Raw genomic sequence first — 20,820 nt, forward strand, 5'->3', positions numbered from 1 at the left:
TTAATAAAGCAAATGCATCAAATGAGAGTTCTTTTAAAAACTGGGGGAAAAAAACCCAGAAGTGTTGATATGTGTAACATTACAAACCAGCCAGAATTCAATAAAAAAATTTTTTTTGATGCTCTGAATGGATAGCCCGGAACCCTGCAGGGAGGGGATTCTCTATGCATCGTCGGTGCCTAATGCTCGTTTATCGAATAAAACGGGCCTAATGGAGGGGTAACGATGAAGGCCAAGCCCCTTCCTGCTCAAAGTGCTGTGATTTGAATAACAAGTAGTTTTGGTGAGCTGGGTTGCAGACTCCCTCCCTCGGCACATCATAGGTGACCTCATGACCTCACGAGTGTGGGACTGCACTGGCCCTTGGCCCGCACTCCTGCACTGGGTTGTTGAATCTCTTTCTCTGGCGAGCACGTGGGGGGAGTTCAGCGCGACTCACGTGGATTCGTATCACATTCTTTTCTTAAATTAGCTCCACGGACACCAGCTGCAGTTGACAGAAGGCGGAAGGGACTGTCCTGTCCGTGTGAGAACACGGGGGCCTGTTGTGTCTCAGGTGCAGACGTGCGTGTCCCACGCGTGGGGCCCGTGTGGGGAGCCTTGGGCCCCGACCCTTCGAGCCGGTCTTCTGACCAAAGTCGCAGTGGGGCGGAAGACACGAGTACGACTGATGCGTACGTGCCCGAGTTGGCCGACGTGTCCCTGGGGACGTAAATCTAGTCAACCAAGCCTGCGCGGCCATTTTTGTTTTTAATTTGGGAATCGGCAGTCATGGCGTCGGGGCATTCGTGCCCTAGATGTGCCCCGCCTGGCATACCCAGGTGTATCCTAGTGTGTCCAGAAATGCGGACTCCTCAGCCCCACCCAGAAGAGCAGAGATTCTAGGGAGGGCGTGCCCCGCAGACGATTCTGGTGGAGTTTCCAGAACCTCCCATATGCGGGCTGCCAGTGAGTGGTGCTTGCTGAATTTCCAGCGTGAAACGGCCAGGTTCTGAAGTAGCCATTTGTAGTATTTGTGCAACAGGAATAGAAATGTTTTCTTAAAACGGTCATGGTCAGAAAAATGATGTCCTTCATCACATTTGGCAAAGACTACGAATTAGTAGGCACTATTTCTTGTCTTTGCTTCTTGCAGCAGGGATATAAACCCATTCATCTAATCGAGTTAAATACATGTTGATTTTTTTTTTCCCACTAAGTAATAGGACTTTACGCCAGTGATGTTGGCTACGATAGCTTTGATTGACTAGTAGATCACGTTAAAATGGGGTCCGTTTTGGGGTGCCTGGGTGGTTCAGTTGGTTAAGCGTATGACTTTGGGTTTTGGCTCAGGACATGATCTCCAGGTTCATGGGTTTGAGCCCTGCATCGGGCTCTGTGCTGAAAGCATGGAGCTTGTTTGGAATCCTCTTCCTCTCTCTCTGCTCCTTCCTTGCTCATGCTTGTGCTGTCTCTTACACATTTTAAGAAAAGTGAATTCTCTGCAGTTACACAGAGTGAGTAAAGTCGGTGAGGAGAGTCTCACTTCTGACCCGGCATGAGGTACTACCTAGAGATCCTTTGGGACCAGAAGAGATGTGACTGACCGTGGTCTGTTGTGAATCATCTTGGACCTGTATTCCCCCCTCTTCTGATAGAACGGAGGAAGAGAGTGTCAGCGTGCCAGCCGGGCGCGGCTGGGAAAGCCTCAGAAGAGGAATGTGGCGATCGGGTTGTGTAACGATGCGTGCGCAGCCCCGTTGGCACGTCCAGTCAGGTGCCAGGCCTCGTGGGCTCTCTGCTGCCTTGCCACGAGGCCCCAAGGGCCCGAAGGCCGTCTCAGGAGTGTGGGCCTGTGGGGGTGCAGCCCTGTTTGAGTCGGGCCTTCCTGGTTTCTGTCCTCACTTGAGCACCTCTGCCCCCTGTCAACTGGGAGCTGACATGTGTTGCTGCTTGGAGGCCGCTTGGCTTTTTCTGTGCCGCACGTGGGGGTGGGCTTGCCCGTCGGTGCCTTTCCCCTACCTGTAGGGGTCCCCACACTGGCTGCCGTGTGTGCCGTCCCTGGGGGGGTCCTGAATGTGGACACCATGCTCGCGCAGCGGTGGTTTTGCAGCAGGAGGCAGCCTGTTGCGCGGCCCCCCCCCCACCCCGGCACGGGTGCTGGGTGCCCTCCTGTCTATGGGGCGGTCAGGTGGGGGCCGGGCCTGGCAGGACGGTGACCCCCTGGCTGTGCGGTTCACGGCGGGACCGACCCCTCACACAGGGAGGATGAATTCTAGCACTGCTTCTCATGTGTGACTGTCCCGGGCCTCCGTGTGGCCCGTGAGCCAGGTGCACTGCGGAGAACGCTGGGTGCTCGCCAACTGTGAATCCCAGGCAGGCCCACGGGAGCTGAGTGAGCCCCTTCGCACGCTGGTTTCTGTACAGACCATGCGTGTGCCGGGAAGCTCGAGGGCAGGGGAGAGGACGGTCCCGTGTGTCCCTTACGGGCCTGGGAACAAGTGGGCCACTACTGTGAGAAAGCGATGAGGTTGGCTCTCTTTCCTTATTTTGCTGTGACAAATAGCGTCAGTAACCATAGCCCAGCAGGCCCTCGCGTCCTGGTGGCCCTTCCTCTGCTCTGGGGGGTCCCCGCAGGGTGAAGCAGGAAGGACAAAAGCATTTCTAAAGTGGGAAATGAACGGTGTGGATTGCTTCGTGGCATAAGAAGAATTGCTTCTTTCGTGACATCGCTGACATGGTGGCTCCCTACTTTTCGGGACGGGGGACCTTTCTCACTTAGGCGTGAGGTGACCTCACCCAGACCTCGGGAGGGAGAGCTTAAGTTCAACGCGTGGGTTTTACAGTTCCTTTTCCTGAGCTGTTCCCTCCCGGCGGTCACGGGTCTGCCTTGAGGACATCTCACGGAATAATCCCAACATGACGTTGGAATCTGCACGGTAGATGATGCCTCCCCTGTCCGCACTTTGCACCAGGCAAGTGTTGGTGTGATTCTAAACCTGCACACCCTGGAGACCTCCAGCTTTCTAGCTTTCTGGTGTAGAAGTGCTAGAAACCTCCAAGTGCCCGTAAACCTGAAACCCTAGTCTCACTGCATGAACAGGCTGTGAGAGGAAGAGCCTTTTCTACCTGGATGGCCCTTTCTTGTGACTCACAGTCCAACTGTCACCTTCTGGGAGAAGGCGGCCTTTTCTCGCGTTAAGGTGATTATTTGTGTTAATGTCTCATTTTGCAAGAATGGTGCTTCAGGAATTTAAGCATTCAGGCTACGTTGTCCTGTGTGATTGGATCTGCACTGTACTTTTGCTCTTGGTAAAGCCTTGTCTTGCCGTTAGAATGTCGTCTTCTTGAGTTAGCTGATGCGAGATCTACCCGTATGAGGACGCAGCCATGTAGTAGAATGTCATAGCAGAGAGCGTTTTCCTAAACAGTGCACGCTCTTCTCATAAATGTTGGAAATTCATTCATGCGTCATGCATGGGTTCAGTGCTTTGTCCCGGGTCCCCAGTCACGCTGATGTCTCTACAGAGTCCCTTCTGACTGGTCCTGCAATAAGGTCACGTGTAGACCTGGGCTGGGGTTGATCAGGGAGGGTGCAGCCCTACAGCACACCCTCTAAAGTTTGCAGAATCTACTCCTGAGATGAGGCGCACGGCAGGGGTTGGCCCTTCTTGCTGGCACTCTCCCATTCTGCCCGAGTAGGCCTGTGGCTCCCCGTCTTGTGGAAGGAAGCATCGGTAGATACCTGGCCCTTTCACATTTCCGTGGAGGGATTAGTCCTGGGCAAGAGCTTGGGTTGTTTTCCACTGGGTTGGTTGTTACCTCTGAGTTAAGTCTCTCTTGTTCGTCTTTGGAAAAGAGAGAATGAATTGGAATCGTGAGTACTGTGGAGAGCTGGCCCGTGGAATAGCGAAAACACGAGAACTCGGGAATCTGTAGTCAGCAGGTCTGGGTACAAGTGGCGGGTATGAATGGTTTGTCCCTCGGGGAAGACACCCAGTTTACTTCTCTAGGGCTTCTCTCCGTGTGGTCCTTTGATGGTCCCATCTCTGTGGTGACCTGGTGGCCTTTTCCATCAGGAGTTGACTCTTCCTCTCTTGAGGTGTGTGCCCCTCCCACCTTCCCTCCCCAGTGTGTGGATCCTTCTGGAGTCCAGTGTCACAGTGAGATTTGACCCAGTTCTCACCCCGCTTTGAAACTTGATGCTTCATTGGATGAACATCTGATAACCTGTCACAGAGCAAAATCAAGGCAATGTCCTATCAGGTGTGTAGATGTATTTTGAGGATTAACGTGTGGATGAAACCTGGCAGCAGCCATTGGCGAATATGGAAACCCTCCGCAGAAGGTGGGGAAAACTCACAAATTCTTGTGGAGAATGAAGACGTCTTGCCCCTTCAGTGTCGGCCTCGTAAGCATCCCCCAAACGTGGCTGAGGCTATGGCCTCGACACTGCTGTGTCTCCACAGTTTTGTGGAAGAAGGAATGTTAACCACTCAGATGTTAGGAATGTAGGGAATGGATCTGGAAAAAAAACCCAGCCCAAAGTCCTGGAGAAATGTGGGTTAGGATGATGTAAACCATCTTGTGATTCTATAAAGTCTTGTGAAAATAATGTCAATCGTCACCCTATTGCATATTAGGTCTTCCCAGCAATATTTACATAAGAGCAGAAGTTAATGCCAAATTTTGTGTCAGAACAACGATTACTCACCACATCGCACTGAAGAGATAAAAGTCTACAGGGTAAATAAAGGGAAATAAAAATCCATAAGCTCAAAAACAAGGTTGGGGGAGGGAACTTTTGTTGGCCGGAGGCAGCGGACCAAGGGAGCAGGTGATGGAAGTAGACGGTGTCCACCTTTAAGCCCAGCGGTGCTGAGGCCGGCTGGGAGGCGTCTTCACTGGACTCTGGGACCTTGGGAGCTGGTTGGCCAGTGGTGTTCCTTGCCGATGGAGCGGGAGGATGCCCTTGTCCACGGAGAGGTTGCCGGGCACACCTGTGCGCAGGCTGCAGCGGCGGCTCTGGGCTGAAGGTGCACCTGCCCGGCGTGGGCTCTGCGGCCAGAGCCTCCCTGGATATGCCGTTTTGGGGGCTGTGAGTCTGCGCTCTGCGGAGAGTGCGTGACCTTAAGCAGCAAGGTTACTGAGCCACATTCTGGCCACAAAGCATTTGGGATCAGGTGGAGTGGGGAGCCTCGTGCCCCTGAGAAATCGGGGTGGATAGAGGAGCAACTCCTGACCCCGCAGGAGACACCCGTGGATCGGGCCGCTGACCTGGATGCCTGAAGGAGTGAGGATCCTGAAAACTAAGTGTGGGGTGAAGGCTGGGGGCTGTTGCAGATGAAAGAGAAGAGAGAATGACCAAAGGCAGTGCGTGACCTTGGCTGGGTTGGTTTGGAGAAGAAAAAGAGCTGTAAGAGCCGTTTTTTGGGAACAATTGAGTTAATTTGAATATAAGCTAGACCGTGATAATAGGAAACTGTTAATTATGTGTGATGATGGCTTCCGGTTGTAGCTTCCTTGTCCCTAAGACTGTATCTGGCTGAGTAATTAGGGGTGACAGCAGGCAGCGCAGGTCGATGCGGGCGGGCGCGGCACGAGAGTGTTGGCGGCTGGTCCTCGTGGAGAAACGTGAGGCATTTTCATGGTATCATTCTCTCAACTTTAAGTATGTTTGAGACTTTTCATGATAAAGAGTGGGAGAAAATCTGGAAATTAAAAGGGAAGTCCAGATCAAAGCTACTGTTTCTGGATTCAGACGTGAGGAACTTGAGCGTTCGTGATGTTCTCGTTTGATGTAGGATTTCATCCCTTGGATTCGCCACCTAGTTTGCGTTTGGTGTGAAATCTGCATCTCTGGAAGAAGGGGGGGGCACGTCCAGTGAAAACCTTATCCTTAGTGTCATTTTGGACTCCCTTGAGCTGATGTCACGTGAGTCGGGAGTGACCTCGTGGCCGAAAGTGCAGCTGTTCGATGCAGGCAGGTTAAAAATAACAAATCATCATAACAGGCCAGTAGGATGTCGAGAGAGGTTAGGATAAGGTGTGTTCCCTTGGCTGGCTATTCCTGGGAAGTCTGACTGTCTGAAGGACCGTGTTTCTGTAGATGCTAATGTTTCTGCTAGGGTTCCTTCCCACAAAATGCTCTAGTGTGGCTGGTAAGCCGGGGTTGCCCTGACTGATTGCTGGGGTTTGCAGCACGGCTCAGCCTGGCTAACCGGTGGGAGGGTGCAGTGGTGCCGACTGGGAGGTTCTGCATGCTGGGGCTGGGGGACTGTCCCTTCAATAGGCAAGGCCGGGAGAGAGCTTCCAGAAGAGGTTCTGGGAGGAGAGCTGTACTTGGTGTGCGTCTGGGGAGTCGAGTGTGTTTTCCCACATCACTTCAGAGATAGTCTTGGCCGCTCACTGTGCCAGCTGCCCTGCTGGGAGCAGGGTTACCCAGTGAAAAAGTTGCAGTAAAATTCCTCTTCGGTAATGTCACTGAGACACTGTATGTATATTTGGTGCCTATTTGGCTTTTCCTTGATCGCAGCTTTGGTTCTGTTTTCTTAATCCACGGTATTACCGTCATAAGTCCCAGATTTTAGCAGTTGTTTTTGTTTTTCTTTTTTTAACAAGTCTTTGTTTTTTGTGTGGAGAGCGGTCCAGTGGTGAGGGCATTTTGTCCCCCTGGGGCCCACTCTGCAGGTGGCTCGAATGCCAGGGGTCCAGACAGTGGCTTTGGGTGGCCGGCTGGGTCTGAGGAGACTCCCTTACCTGGAATAGATGAGGAACAGCTTTGTGCCCTAACCTTTCACCCTTTGCCAGTGACGTGAGCACCTGCACGTGTAGTCTGGTTATGGGAGGACAGGGTTCGACTGCTGACAGGAGACGCCCGAGCCTTTGTTGTGATCGTTGCACAAATGAGAGGCTTATTGAGGTGGTTTTGGAATGTGTCTCCTTCAGACTTTAGCACTTCTTTGGAGGCCAGAGTCCAGCTTTATCAGCTTGGTAGAGCCATTATGTTTGTTTTGTTTAAAGTTTATTTGTTTTGAGAGAGGGAGGGAGAGAGTATGCAAGCAGTGGAGGGGCAGAGAATCTCAGACGGCTGATGGTGCAGAGCCTGACATGGGCTCAAACTCTCGAACCGTGAGATCATGACCTGAGCCGCAGTCAAGAGTCAGACACTTAACCGACTGAGCCAACCGGGCGGCCAGGACCATTATATTTTAGGCCAGGGAGCCAGGAAGTAGGCAGGCAAGGTGTTGCTGAGTGCAGTCGCTCGTGTCTGCCATCAGGCAGGGCCTAGTAGAAAGACTCAGCTGATGTGAATAAACGTGGAAAGGGCCGTGTTTACCTCGGGGGACTGAGGGGGACTGAGGGCAGCCCCGAAGCTGGAGGGAGAGCTGAGCCTCAGCCCGAGCCGTACGTTACGGCCGCCGTGGTGGGGGTCTGCTGTCTGTTCTGGAAGGGTGTGACGTGCGGCTGGTGTTGAGAAGCCCTTCTTTACACGAGTATCTTAGTGAACATCGAGCGAGGATATCGGTTCCGTCGTGCAGCCGGCAGCCGGGTGAACCCGACCCTGGTTCGCTCCCAGGCCGGCCGGATTACTTTTAACGCCTCAGCGCTCTGGGAGCGGTGGCAGGTGGTGGAGAGGCCTGGCCGTGTGATGGGAAGCGGTGGCCGCTCCTCCCCTCCGTCGTGCTCAGAGCTCCCGGTCGGATCTCTTGAGGGCCCGAGTGCGCGTCCTCGCAAAGGCACCGCGCGGAGGTCAGACTCGCCAGAAAGCTGCCGCGCCGCCTCCCGCCTCGAGTGGCCCGCGCCCCTCCCTGGTCTCCGAGGGGACTTGGGGGAAGCACGTCCGGGTCGCGTGGGCCGGCGGGTGCCGCTTCAGGCAGACTCGGGTGGACACGTGCTCTCCCCCAAGTGACCGCTGCTTGCGCCACGGGCCGGTGCGCCCCGAGGTGTGGGAGGCGACTGCGGAACAGGAGTCACAGGGACACAGGTTGTCCCCGTTAACTTTACCGCCCCTCCAGCAACCGTCCAGACGCAAATTCCGATCCTGCCGCACCTTTCTGAGAAATTAGAACCGTAATTTGCCCCGAGGCACCACTTTCGAGAGTTTATTTTCTCAGACCTGGTGGCAGAGGGAACCCTCAGTGTTTTTTATGACTAGCTTTGCCTTTTTGGGGAGCTCTTTAGGTGATTTTTACAGAATGGCATGGACTCTTCTGTTAATCCTGTTGTATTCTTTACTTAAATCTGGGCATTCATGTGCTTTGGTGCCTTCCCAGAAACAGGTTCTGCTCAGCTTAACAATTGAAAACATTCTTAGTCTGTGTGCTGCCGGGAGCGAGCGCGACAATTAAAAACATTCTTAAATCATGTTTAGTTTCGAAAGGTTTCAAAAGTCCGTTGGAATATTGGTTATTGAGTATTGGTCCTTCACTTACTAGAAAACCACATCTTTGAGTATAAAGTGGAAGTGAGGATTGGATCCTGTCATGGATTCCTGTGAAGTAGGAAATGTCTTCACTGAACTGTGTACAAATGCCCAGCTCCCCTTGTAGGCCCCGCCCCGGAGTCACTGGGGTCTGCACGCATTTGCCGTTCATTCCTAAATTTTCGATTTCTCTGGCAGGGTTGGCTGGAGAAGGGGGCTGTTCAGCGCTGGGTGAACATTTGATGAAGATGTGTCCCCGTGTCAGATTAGAGTTCCCTCTACAGGTCTGCTCGTTAAAGACCGCTCCCGTCAACACGTTTTACGTGTTCTGACCTCTCCGGGTACTCAGTACTAACGGTCCCACCCTGTTGTCACTTGTCACAAGGTGACACATTTAGGCAGCATTGATGTTGATGGCTAACCATGTATCAGATGCGATCATAAGACTCCGTTTTGAAGCAGAATCCAGTCCCTGCAGATAACCTATTCTTACACAGATTTAATTAAAATGAAGATTGCTACAAGGCTATAAGCGCCCCAAGGGACCGATAAAAGGATGGGAACATAAGACTCCAGAATACTCACTATTCTTTCCCTAAAAGATGGGAAATGGAGTAAATACAAGGTATTTTACTACATCAAATATTTTCCTACATTAGTTAAAGTAATAAAGTAATAGCATTAATTTTAATTATCTTCAGTCTGTAAATGAAATAATGGTAGTTTGAATTATTTGAAATACTTTGTTATTTTCAGCAAGTCATCCAGGAAATAACTTTAATTGTTGATTTGAACTGTTTGGATTGCTTTGCCCTCCTCGGAGACCTCGGGTTCTCGGAGGGTGGGCATCCAGCCTGAGGCTTCTCTGCTCAGTTCGGTGCCCCTGTCCTGAAAGTTTTTTCGTGTGATAAGGTGTTCCCATAACACAGTACAACAGAAGGTAAACAGAGTCCCAGAACGCTTGTCACAAATACGTTGTGTCTGTTCTGTGCCACGAGGCACTTAAGTCATCATGCCTCATGTTTTGTGTATCTAAGTATGCAACCATTGGAAAATGCGCAGCCCTGTTTTTGAGGCAGGGTTAAATGCTTATTAAAAACTGCTTTTGGTAGCAGATATGCGATTTATTCAGTAGAATTATCCCTGTACCAAAGAGACAGAGCCTATTAGCACTGTGTCCCTGGTCTCAACCAGATCAAAGAGGCCTTATTAATTATTCATTATGACATTTTATATATTATTTTACTTTTCATAATTACTCCAGTCTGTATAATTAACCTCTCATTTAGTTGAAGTGCTTAACGTTAAGTATGGTTATAATTACAACTATTAAAAAAAGTATATGGAAGAATTTAAAAATCTTTAATTAGAAAGAAAACTTTTTTTTTTTTTTGTTCAGTTTTGTAGCGCATTTTTTCCTTGTCGACAAGTGTCTTGAATTATGTGAACAAAGGAAAAGCGGAGAGCCCCGCGGAGGGAGTGCTCTGGCAGGAGTTGAGTGGCCCATCTCCTGGATGGGAGGCGTCGTCAGCCCGTGATCTTGTATCACGCGTTTGAGTGGGGAGCGGGGTGCAGCCAGCGGTGCCGTTTCCTGCAGAGAAGGTGAATCCTCGGCAGTTGGGCCCTGGGGTCCCCGTGAGCGGTGAGCCAGAGGGCCAACTGGTGCCATGCCGGGGCCACTCCCCTCTGCCAGGCTCTTTCTCGTGTGCCACAAATTGGAGAGAGTTCAGTCCAGATCTGGGTCCAGGGGACCCAACAGAGGCAAGACGGAACTGATGGCAGATGGCGAGGTTTCTGTGAAGCAGTGTGTGTTGAGGGGAGACCATCACCCCTCCTTGGGGACACGTGCCGCCTGGAACTCTGGCCACGACGTCTCCCGTTTGGTGACCTTCATGCTGAGTCCCAGTAACGAGATTCCGTGGAAGGGCAGTGTGGTGTGTCAAGCAGGGCTGAGTCCACAGAAGCGTGGTGGGCAGTCTTCTGTGTCATCGGAGCTTCATCCTGCGGACGCTGGTTCTGTCTAGAACAGGTCCTGTTCTGGAGTTTCTGTGTGGGACATCGCCCTCGAGCTGACATTTGGGGCATGGAGCCGGGTGCTTGCCAACACCCAGACCTTGGGCTTCACCCTCCACTCCGGTGGCACCAGGGTGGCCCTGATGCCCCGTGGGACCCAGGCTGTGGAAGGACCACATATTGTGCTCCTGTTCATCTTGGATCTGCTCCTTTGTCAGGAGAGGGGCGGCCACGGCCACGTGCCCACATTATTGTCAGAATTCGTACATCGGCAAACAGCCCCTGGCTTGGCACGCCTGAGGGTTGGGGTCTGTCCCCCGTGGCCTGCTGTTTCCTACTGCTGCCGCGTGGCAACCATGTGTCTCGTGCTCCGTGGAACCAGGCAGTGAGAAGCCTCTCTAATCCGTCCTACACGCTCTCCCAGGGAGCCCTGGTCGTGCTGTTCCTGGGATTGAAACCCACAGAAACAAAACCCGACTCCTGGTTGAGCTGTCAGGAGCCGTGAATCTGCTCGGTGGCTCCCAGCTCGGCAATCTTGACCCCAGGGCAGGGCGTTTGTGCTGATGTCTGGAGACAGCTTTGGTCACTGGGACAGGGTTGGGGTGGTACGGGAGTCCATGGAGAGAGGGACGCTGCCGCTCCCCTGCCCTGCAGAGGGCAGCCCCACATGATGACCAAGCACCGTGGCACCCTGCGGGGCTAGTGAAAGAAGCGTGCTCATTCTCCTGCCCTCCCCACCCCCACCCCCATGTTCTTCTCTCCCTCTGACGCAGGGTCCTGCTTCTCTTGTCTTGCTGGTTAATGGTTTGCCCGTCCTTCAGGGCTCCTGCAGGGTGGCGTCGCCTGATAGAGGGCAAAGCAGGCAGGATCTCAGTGCCGAAAGTAACCTTGTTTGGGCTATTTAAAAATTCTTGGGGGGCACCCGGGGGCTCAGTCTGTTAAGTGTCCAACTTCAGCTCAGGTCATGATCTCACGGTCTGTGGGCTGGAGCCCCACACGTCGGGCTCTGTGCTGACAGCTTGGAGCCTGGAGCCTGCTTCGGATTCCGTGTCTCCCTCTCTCTGCCTCTCCCTCTCTCTCAAAAATAAACATTAGAAAAAATTTTAGGGCCGCCTGGTTGGTTCTGTCGGTTGAGGGTCCGACTTTGGCTCAGGTCATGATATCACGGTTCGTGAGTTTGAACCCCACGTTGGACTCTGTGCTGACAGCTTAAGCCTGGAACTTGCTTCAGATTCCGTGTCTCCCTCTCTCTGCCTCTCCCTGCTCTCACTGTGTCTGTCTGTCTGTCTCTGTCTCTGTCTCTCTCTCTCTCTCTCTCTCTCTCTCTCTCTCTCTCTCAAAAATAAACGTTTAAAACGATTCTGGGGCATGTGCACATTTGAGTTTGGCGCTGGGAGGCTCTTGAACACACGGGTGTCAGCGTGCAGTGAAGGAGTAAACCACCCAGGGCCGTGCACAGCGGTCCTCTTTGGCTCGTGTGCAGCAATGTTGTATGTCCTTGAACCTCGGGTGTTACTTCAGCCTAGAGAGAGGTCGGCGCGAGGTCTGCCTCCTCATCTCGACCTCCGTTCTGCTGCTTACTCACCAGATAACTCCCTGCAGCTACTCAAACGTACTGTTTCAGACGCTGATGACCTTTCAGGTTTGTGGTTCTGCATGTTCGTATCTGGGTAAATCCCCAAATCATGAACAAAAACCAGACTGCGTGTGCCATGAACTTGCGGTGGATTCGTCACGGCCGTGGTGAGGCGGACAGCAGATGAGCTGCGTGGGACCCCGGCATCCTGGCCAGAGCTGCGACGCACTGCCGAGGGGGGCCTTCCCGTAAAGGTCCGGGGTGGTTGGCGGGGTCAGGGGGCCCGGCCCGTCCCTGGGGGGCTCTGCCTGGTTTGTACCTGCCCCGAGGTGGCCATGCTGGGGCCGAAGCAGGCAGCGCTCTCAATCCTCCTGGGCCTTCAGGGAGGCCGAGGGATTTTCTTAACCCAGGTGAAGTCCGATGTGCTTGGCAAACCCATGGTTTCCTGGGTGGTGTCCGAGTGGAGGCAGAGTTCGTGCCTCCTGGTGAAAGCATCAAGTGACCACGGTCTGGGTTGGAGATGTTCCTGTGCTCAGATGAGATGCTCGAGGCGACTCCTGGGTTTGCCGAGAACCAGGATGCCAGCACTGCTGGTCTCCACGACGACAACCATGTGTTTTCCCCCAGCTTTTTTCCTCAGAACGCTCCGGTTTTGTTTGGGGAAGAAGTGGCCCCACCTGAAAGTCCCTTACGCAACCAGGGGTGGCTGGGTTACCTTCCTAGAGAAGGGGATGTCGATCAGAATTCTTGGGGTGGAGGATGTCCCTCTCTGGATTAAAACGTGTAACCCTCCCCCTCTCTCCTTGCCGGGGCCACGGCGCAATGTCTGGTGAAGAAGCAGCCTCTTGGGGCGCCTGGGTGGCGCAGTCGGTTAAGCGTCTGACTTCAGCCAGGTCACGATCTCGCGGTCTGTAAGTTTGAGCCCCGTGTCAGGCTCTGGGCTGATGGCTCGGAGCCTGGAGCCTGTTTCCAATTCTGTGTGTCTCCCTCTCTCTCTGCCCCTCCCCCGTTCATGCTCTGTCTCTCTCTGTCCCCAAAATAAATAAAAAACGTTGAAAAAAAAAATTTAAGAAGCAGCCTCTTGGTGCGAGGAGGAGCAGGTCCTGGAGGTCTGTCCTGGGGCTGCCGCTGCATACCAACCCTTCTCTGGACCTTTACCCCATGAGGCAAACGGATCCTTGTTGACATCAGCCACTCTCAGATTTTCTCTTAAAGCTGTGAGAACTGTCACAGTGAGAGACGCGATCAGATCTCACTTTAATGATGGGGGCAGAGTCAGAAGGAAGGACACGAGTTGTTCTGTAATAGATGGGACTGTTGATCTGGTTTCTCATGAGTAGTTTATAGGAGAACGTCCCCTAAGCGGAGAGTAGATATGAACAGTTATTAGGGCTAAAATCAATGGGTTTGTGAATAAGACAAGTTGAGGGTTCTGTGATGAACAGAGACGGGGGCTTTGCTCCTGACACCCTGTCTGGTGGGACCTGAGGTGGTTTTGTCCTTCGTGGGCTCAGCTCCTCCAGACGTGAGGGTCACCTGGATGGTCTCCTTGTCCTGCTCGGGCACCTTCCCAGCTCTGGCATCCTGACCTGAAGAGGCAGACAGAGTATCTTCTGTCAGAGGGTCAGCACGGACCCTCTTCAAACTAGTGGAGCCGTCTGAGGAGCTCGTGGTAAAAAGGAAGAAGGTGAAACGTGCCGGGAGAAGAAAGGGCAGAAGCGAGGGAGCAGGAGGGGACTGTAGCCGTTCGCGGGTGCTGCTGGACGAGACGGTGCACGGTCCCACCCCAACCCCATCTTGGGCACGGTCACTGCTGAAGGTGCACACAGGGAGTTCTGGCAGCAGGTGCAGTTTGAGGTGATGCTCAGGGGCCCTGCAGCTGGTGGCCCAGCGGCCCTCATCACCGGTGTGACCTTGGCAGGACCCTTGACTATTCCTCGCCTCTGTTTTGCCATCTGTAAAACGGGGATCGTAAGTGTAGCTCGGTCAGAAGGTGGTCATGAAAATACCACATGCTGTGCACTGAAAATACCCAGCACATAAGCACTTGATAAGAGTGACGTGATTGAAGTTTGGCAAGAGAGCCCCGTGGAAATAGTGGCTCTGTGTTAGTAGGTGGTTTTCATCTATTCATAGCTTACTGGCTTTTCTTGGTGAACATAATGTTTAAGTAGGTTCTTATTTTGGAATGATTTGTCGTGTGTTTCATTTAGATGCAGTTATTCTAGTTTTCCAGGCTATGAAAATGTCTTCTGACATGTCATTTAAGAAAATCTCGCTGGCCCCTTTTCAGGGAAATTCAGTGGTAATCCTCCTTGCTTTATTCCACTGCCATCTGATGCCATGTCCTCCAGTATTTAATTACCTTAAATTGATGGGTTGTCACTTAAAAACTTATAGACAATTTCACATTAATTTTCCTAGAAAATTTTTGGCATTTTAGGCAACTGTTGCCCATCTGTAAGTAATCAGAGATTCAGTAGATTTAAAAGGTGGTGTATTTATTTGGATGTAGCAAGAGCCGCTGAGTGCAGTCACCCCGATGGAAATGACAGCGCGTGTGTGTGAGGTCAGACGTGGCAGGAGTCCTTGGTGTTCTTCCTGTTCTTCCCCAAGCCTTCTCCTCCTGCCCCTCTCCTCTGTGCCAACCCAGCATTCCGGAGCCGGGTGTGGTGTGGCTGGGGCTGGCCGGGCCCGGGCATACCCGCCCCCTAACGGCCTTCCCGACCCCGTGGAGCGCCCTAGCCCGTCGTCAGCGCTGTGCAGACTGTGAAGGACGGCCTCTGAGCCGTGTTTGATCTAGGAATTGGCTCCTACCAACTGCCCACTTTTAGGACACATTTAGACTTGATGTGCTTTTCCTCTGCTGAGCTAGTTGTGGCTGTTAGTTAGCCTCACGGGACGCACGTCAGTCTGCCTGAGGCCGGCAGACGTGGGAAGGCTGCCGGTGTCCTTGTTGAGGAATCCCCTCGGGCCGGCGGGTGGTAGAGGGTCTGTCTCCTGGTGCTGTCCCAGCTGTTTGCTGATGCTTAGCACGAACAGTGGCCAGAAGCGGTTGTGATCGAGGCCCGCGAGTTTTACTGTTCATAGCTGACCTCGGGAACCCAGATGGAAAATGCAGGAGGCTGTCCGGCAGAAGGGCGTCCACGGCAATCTTTCCCCGGTGTCTGCCTGGAGGTGGGAGCGGTTCTCACTTCTGTGGTTCTGCTCGTAGAAACCGGGGTGGGCAAAGGTGGGTCCCGCCTGGGTGCGTGCCAGAGGAGTGGCGGGAGGAGGGCGACTGGGGTTTTACCCGCTGCCTGGGACCCAGCCCTTCTGCCCCAAGGCTGACGGTCCCCCAACCTGTGTCGTCGTGGCGATGTGCATGCAGGCTGCCTGGTCCCGGGGCTCACGCTGCCACTCTCTCCTCGGCCCCTACTGGGCTCTCCCTCTCTGCATTCTCTTCAGCTGTACCTGTGAGCAGGGCAGCGAATCCTCCTTGAACGGGCAGGCGGCCTGGTTATGTGTCTTGTGTCATTGAGGTGTTTATGAAGGGCTTTCTCGGGGCTTTGCAGCCAACCTGAGGAGGCTGTCCTGGAAAGGCCGGTGCGTTGGAGTGGGGTCCGGGTCACTCAAGGACATGCTGCTCTGACACCAGTACTCCATAAAAACGCAATTGGATTAAAATCTAACATAGCAGCTCTTTGTGCCTTTTGATGTGGCGTGCACCAAGTGGAACGAAAGAGCCGGGTTTCCAGACGCAGCTGAGTGGCCAAGTCAATATCTGTCCTTCTGTCCTGTCCATGCTCCGAAGCTTTCAGGAGAACTCCGTGTTGACCGTGTCATCTGCTCTGGGGCCCGTCGGCGTGTGCTGGCGAGATGTGTTCTCCGCTTACGGGTGTGATTTGTGGCCTCCAAGGCCGTGCCTTCTCCTTGAAGCACGCTGATGCTGGGAGGGGTGGCACCGAACGTAACCAGTGAAATGGATGTTCTGAAGAAGCTTTACAGAAGCTTGCTCTTCCCTGACGATCTTCAAACGAACGGAAAGCTATTAGCAAGTCGTGTTAATTGAAAATTATTTGGCAAACCCCACAGGTGATGCCACCACTGGAAATAACTGTTATTAATATTGTAACGCGTATTCTTGCAGGTTTTTCCCCAGGGTCTGTCCCCCCATCCACCTCTCTGTATTTTAAACCAATACTTCTGTGTTCTGAAATAGTTTCATCACTTGTTTCTTATCAGCTTTATCAGCTGTTTTTTCTAGCCAGTAATCTATCCTGTAAGGTTTGTGTTGATAAGTGTGGTTGTGAAAGGTCCTTCTTAATGGCTGCTGACCTGGGGCCGACCTGAGTCATGGGCATGACTGTTTTAGACCAAGTAGATGGGGCAACTGTGGCTGGGAAGTTGGGGAGAGCGTCTTCACATGGTGCAAACTGTACAGAGTTAGCCTGGGGCCGTGTGGGGATGGACCTGATGGAAGCCTGGGGTGTGTGTGGGGTGGGGGGCTGCCAGGAGCACCAGCATCTCCTGGGAACTTGTCAGAAGCACACGTGACTCGCCCCAGCCCAGCCCAGCCCTACTGACCAGAAGCCGGCGAGGGGAGGAGAGGTCTAGCAGTCAGTCATGTGGCACCAGGAATTCTCTGGTTCCTGAGCTGACTCAGGTTTGAGGGCCACGACTGTAAGTCGGGCCAGCCGGGTGCAGACCCACCGGGAGCAGGAGCTGCTTGGCCGCACTGTGTCTGCACGTGTGGTGTGAGTGCTGTGTGCACACACAGTGCAGCTGACCATGTCGGAGAGCGAGGTGTGGCCGGGCAAGTCGGGGGGGCCGGGGCACAGGCCCAGGCAGGTAGAGAACCGTAAGTGACGGTCGTGCCTGTGCTCGAGCGGCCGGATGCACAGGAAGAGGGCCTGTGGGCTTGGGGTCCAGACCCATCCGGCCAAACAAGATTTGAACACTCCCTGCTGTGCGGTGGACGCTGAGCTAGAGATTGGGACTGAAGCAACTGAGTGGAAAAGGGAGAATGTGTTCGCTTTGAGCGGTTTCCTTACCCGGAGGTACCTCAGCCGCCGTGGGATAAATCCTGTGACGTCAGCACGTGATTTCCTGGAGTGCTTACATCCTGGTGCTCTGCGCGGGCAGCCAGATGTCCCAGCTTCAGGATTGGAGTCGGTCCTACGTTCTATGTGATCAGCAACGGATCTAACCCTTTTGGATATATGAGGAACTCGTACAAATAATGGCCAAAAAAAAAATCACAATCCACTAAATGTGCTCAGCCCCCCTGATTAGGAAATCAAAATCACAGTGAGATTGTAGCCATTCTAACGGGTGAAGACGGTAATCTATCAAAAAGATGAGAAATAACTAGTGTTGGGGAGGATGATGGAGAAAAAAGTTAAAACCAGAAACCCCATATGATCCAGCGGTCCTACTTTGGAGCATATATTCAGAGGAAGTCAGTCAGTAGCCAAGACAAGCAATCCACGTGTCCATCGAGGGGATGAATGGAGAGAGAGCATGTTGCACACACACAGGCAAGAATATTAGCCACAAAGAGAAGGGAATCCTGCCATCTGTAACGACATGGACAAGTATGAAAGGCTGAGTGAGATCAGTCGGGGAGCCAAATTCTTCTGTGACTCCATATGCACTCCACGTTCAGTCTAAAACTGAACAAGAAGCAGCATATAATGGTGGTTGCTGGTGGTGGGGGGATGGGGAGAGGTTGGTTGAAGGGGATAAATTTCCAGTTGGAAGATGAGTAAGTTCTGGTAACTAGTGTGCACCGTGGTGGCTTAGTGATACTGCATTATGTTTGTGAAAGTTGCTGAGAGTATCTTCCGTGTTTAGGCCACACACACACACACACACACACACACAAAGGGCACCTGTGTAAGGTGAGGGAGGCGTTGACTAGCCCTCGCTGGTGATCGTTTTGCTACACATACACACATCAGATCATCATGTTGTACGCCTGAAGCTTTGACAGCATTTGGTCAAGTACATCTCAAAGCTGGAAAAAAAACACCGTGTGAATTTGTGTCTCAGGAGCCCCCAAATTACAGCCAACCAGCGACAGCCCTGCTGCTTCCTGAAGGGGCTGGAGTCGGACGCTTTGGTTTAAACCGTTTGGCACCCATTCCTGAGGCCAAGTTCTGTACACCATGGCTGAGAGGGTCCAGGAGAGTGGATGCCAAAGAGGAAGCAGGCCTGTTCCTGTTATGGTCTAAACATCCTACTTAGAGTGTTTCCTTTGTGATCTGGTGGCAAGCATGAAGTGAAAGGTTCAGATGTGTCTCTGAGGCCTTTTTCAATCTTAGGATTTGCGGTAATACAAATAATTCCATCTGTTTGCTGACCCTGTGGCTTGTGGACCGTGCTCCTGGGGCGTGCGGCAGCGGCCTCACCTGGGCCGGTTAGAGGTGTGTGTGCAGGTGAGAGGGGGAAGTGCTGAGGGAGGCAGGAGAGTGGACTTGCTTGCACACAAGGAACTCAGGTGCAAATGCACGTGGTTGGTGGGTCCAGTAGCAGAGTAGGGCTTTGAGCTCAACCGTTCTGGCTTGGTCTGCTAGATTTCTTCTTGGGATATCCTCTTGCTGTCGTAGACACTTTCAGAGATTGATCTATTAAAGTACGTTTACCACGGAAACAAAGTCTGGGGGCTCATGCTATTTACTTGTGCCTTCTTCCCCTCGGAGTGCATTCCGGCTGCACGGAGAAGCTTCTGACTAGCGGCTCTTGGTTTCCTGGCATCCTGCTTCTGTGGCCTGTGTCTCCTCTCCCCTGCCTCTCCGCCAGCTGCAGCCACGACGCCCCCCTTCTCAGAGCCGGCCGCATCCAATGCCTACACACTCGTGATCTCTTGATGTCTAACGTTGTTTCTCTTGGGTGGTTTTGGCTCTTCCCGTACTTGAGCTTTGTCCGATTCAATGCTCTGGGGACCCTTGGGTAGTCCCGCACCCCATTCTTGCTGAAGCCTTTCTATCTGCTCAGTGTTCTGAACGGAAAAATGACCCGGTGCGTGCTGATGCTTTGCAGTTTAGGATTAGAATACGGGATCTAAATAGTGCGATCCTTGGGTTGATGTTGGGTAACGAGCTTAAGCACTTCTAGGAAATTTGCGATCTGGAATTTACGTTGAGAACATTTAAGCTGCTCAAGGTCTAACTGACTGTCTTTGTCCCAGCAACAAATACAGCTCCTGGTCTAGCGGTTTCTCGATAAATGCTGGTGTACTTGGACCGAGTGCCATCTGCTCCCGTTGCCCCGGTGGACTGACCCCGCCCCCGGTGGGGCTCGCCGCCCACCCGTCCTGTCCCTCCTCTCCCATCCCTCCCCGTGCATCCAAGTGACGCGTGTGTGCATGCGTGTTGTTTCATAGACCGTTACTGTTCCGTCAGGGTGGTCGTGCTCTCGGTGTGAACCCGTCAGTGGCCCTCAGGCTTGTGTCTCTCCCAGTCTCCCCAAAACTGAACACAAGCGTCTTGAAGGTTTTGATTCTTCCTCTCTGGGGACCTGGGTCTCCTCAGAACCAGGTAACTGCAACTATGAGAATGTTCACATGTGTCTTCAGTGGGAAAAGCAAAACCAGAAAGTCTGGTGTAGTTTGCCACAATGACTAAATAATTAGTCCCATCCCTATGTTGATAGGAGAGCCAGTGAATAAACTAAGGGTCCAGAGAAAACACATTTATTTAAAAATTCAGATACTTTCTACTCTGCTTCAGAACAATCAAAAGTAGTAAAGTGACTAAATTCAGTTTTGTCCTACGAGACCCATCACAACAAGGAGAAAAACATAAGAGGCCATCTTTCCTCTGCTGTTCCGAGCACCGTTTTCATTCCGTTCCTCCCCCCCCCTCACTTCCAGGTATCCATTCTCTTCAGACAAACTGTTGTGGGTGGTTTTTATTCGTGCTTCGGTTAACCTAAGTCTGGAGCCCGAATTTACCCAGATGGCCTCGTCTCCGAGTCTGGCGGTGCTGTAGCCCCACTGCCCTGTCTCCACACGTCGCGGTCTGCCCGGAGGGCCCCGCGTGTAGGTTTTGCAAGTGGAGACCCTCCGTACGTGTTGTTGTTTGGAGTTCAGTGTGGGTTTGCTGTGCGGGAGGAGACGGCCTCTTCTCCATGTGCCTCTTTGCTGCTTTCTTGTCGAGTACGGAGTGATCGAGCGCAGTTAGAAGCTACTTTTGTAAACCTATGGTTGAAGTATCTCCGCAGTTGAAAGAGTGGGAAGTACTCCCATAAAGCAGACGGGGTAAGAAGCCACAGAAACATAACGAAACACGCGTGAAATCTTTGGTGTTAGAAACAATAGAAAGTCCATCGGTCCGGCTGAGTGGCCTTCCAAGCCCTTGTGTACCTGGGTCTTAGCTGCACGTGACCCTGATGATACCGGGCACAGAACATTCTAGTGGGGCTCACCCTGGCTGTGCAAGCACTCATACTGGGCACGGTTACGGTGATTTATTCCAAGTGGCAGTTCCCGGGCCGGCGGGGCTGCAGGTCTGATATCACAGGTGTGATGGCACATGGTTTTCAGTCCTGTGTGTGGTGTCACTCAACCACCTGGGCATTTATTATTATTTAAAAAAAAATTTTTTTAACGTTTATTTATTTTTGAGACAGAGACAGAGCATGAATGGGGGAGGGTCAGAGAGAGGGAGACACAGAATCTGAAACAGGCTCCAGGCTCTGAGCTGTCAGCACAGAGCCCGACGCAGGGCTCGAACTCACGACCCGCGAGATCACGACCCGAGCCGAAGTCGGGTGCTTAACCGACTGAGCCACCCAGGCACCCCCACCTTGGCATTTAAAACCCTGCGAGCCCCTCTGTGAGCAG

At 52.7% G+C, this 20,820-nt stretch overlaps 1 protein-coding gene across 8 annotated transcripts in view; it reads left to right on the plus strand.

The window, feature by feature from the left end:
* DIP2C (disco interacting protein 2 homolog C) overlaps positions 1-20,820 on the plus strand; it is a 413,035-nt gene that overhangs the window by 38,385 nt on the left and 353,830 nt on the right. The window lies entirely within an intron of this gene.

Source organism: Panthera pardus, unplaced genomic scaffold (assembly GCF_024362965.1).
Source record: "Panthera pardus isolate Hobbes unplaced genomic scaffold, ASM2436296v1 HiC_scaffold_6, whole genome shotgun sequence".
NCBI classification, from domain to species: Eukaryota; Metazoa; Chordata; class Mammalia; order Carnivora; family Felidae; genus Panthera; species Panthera pardus.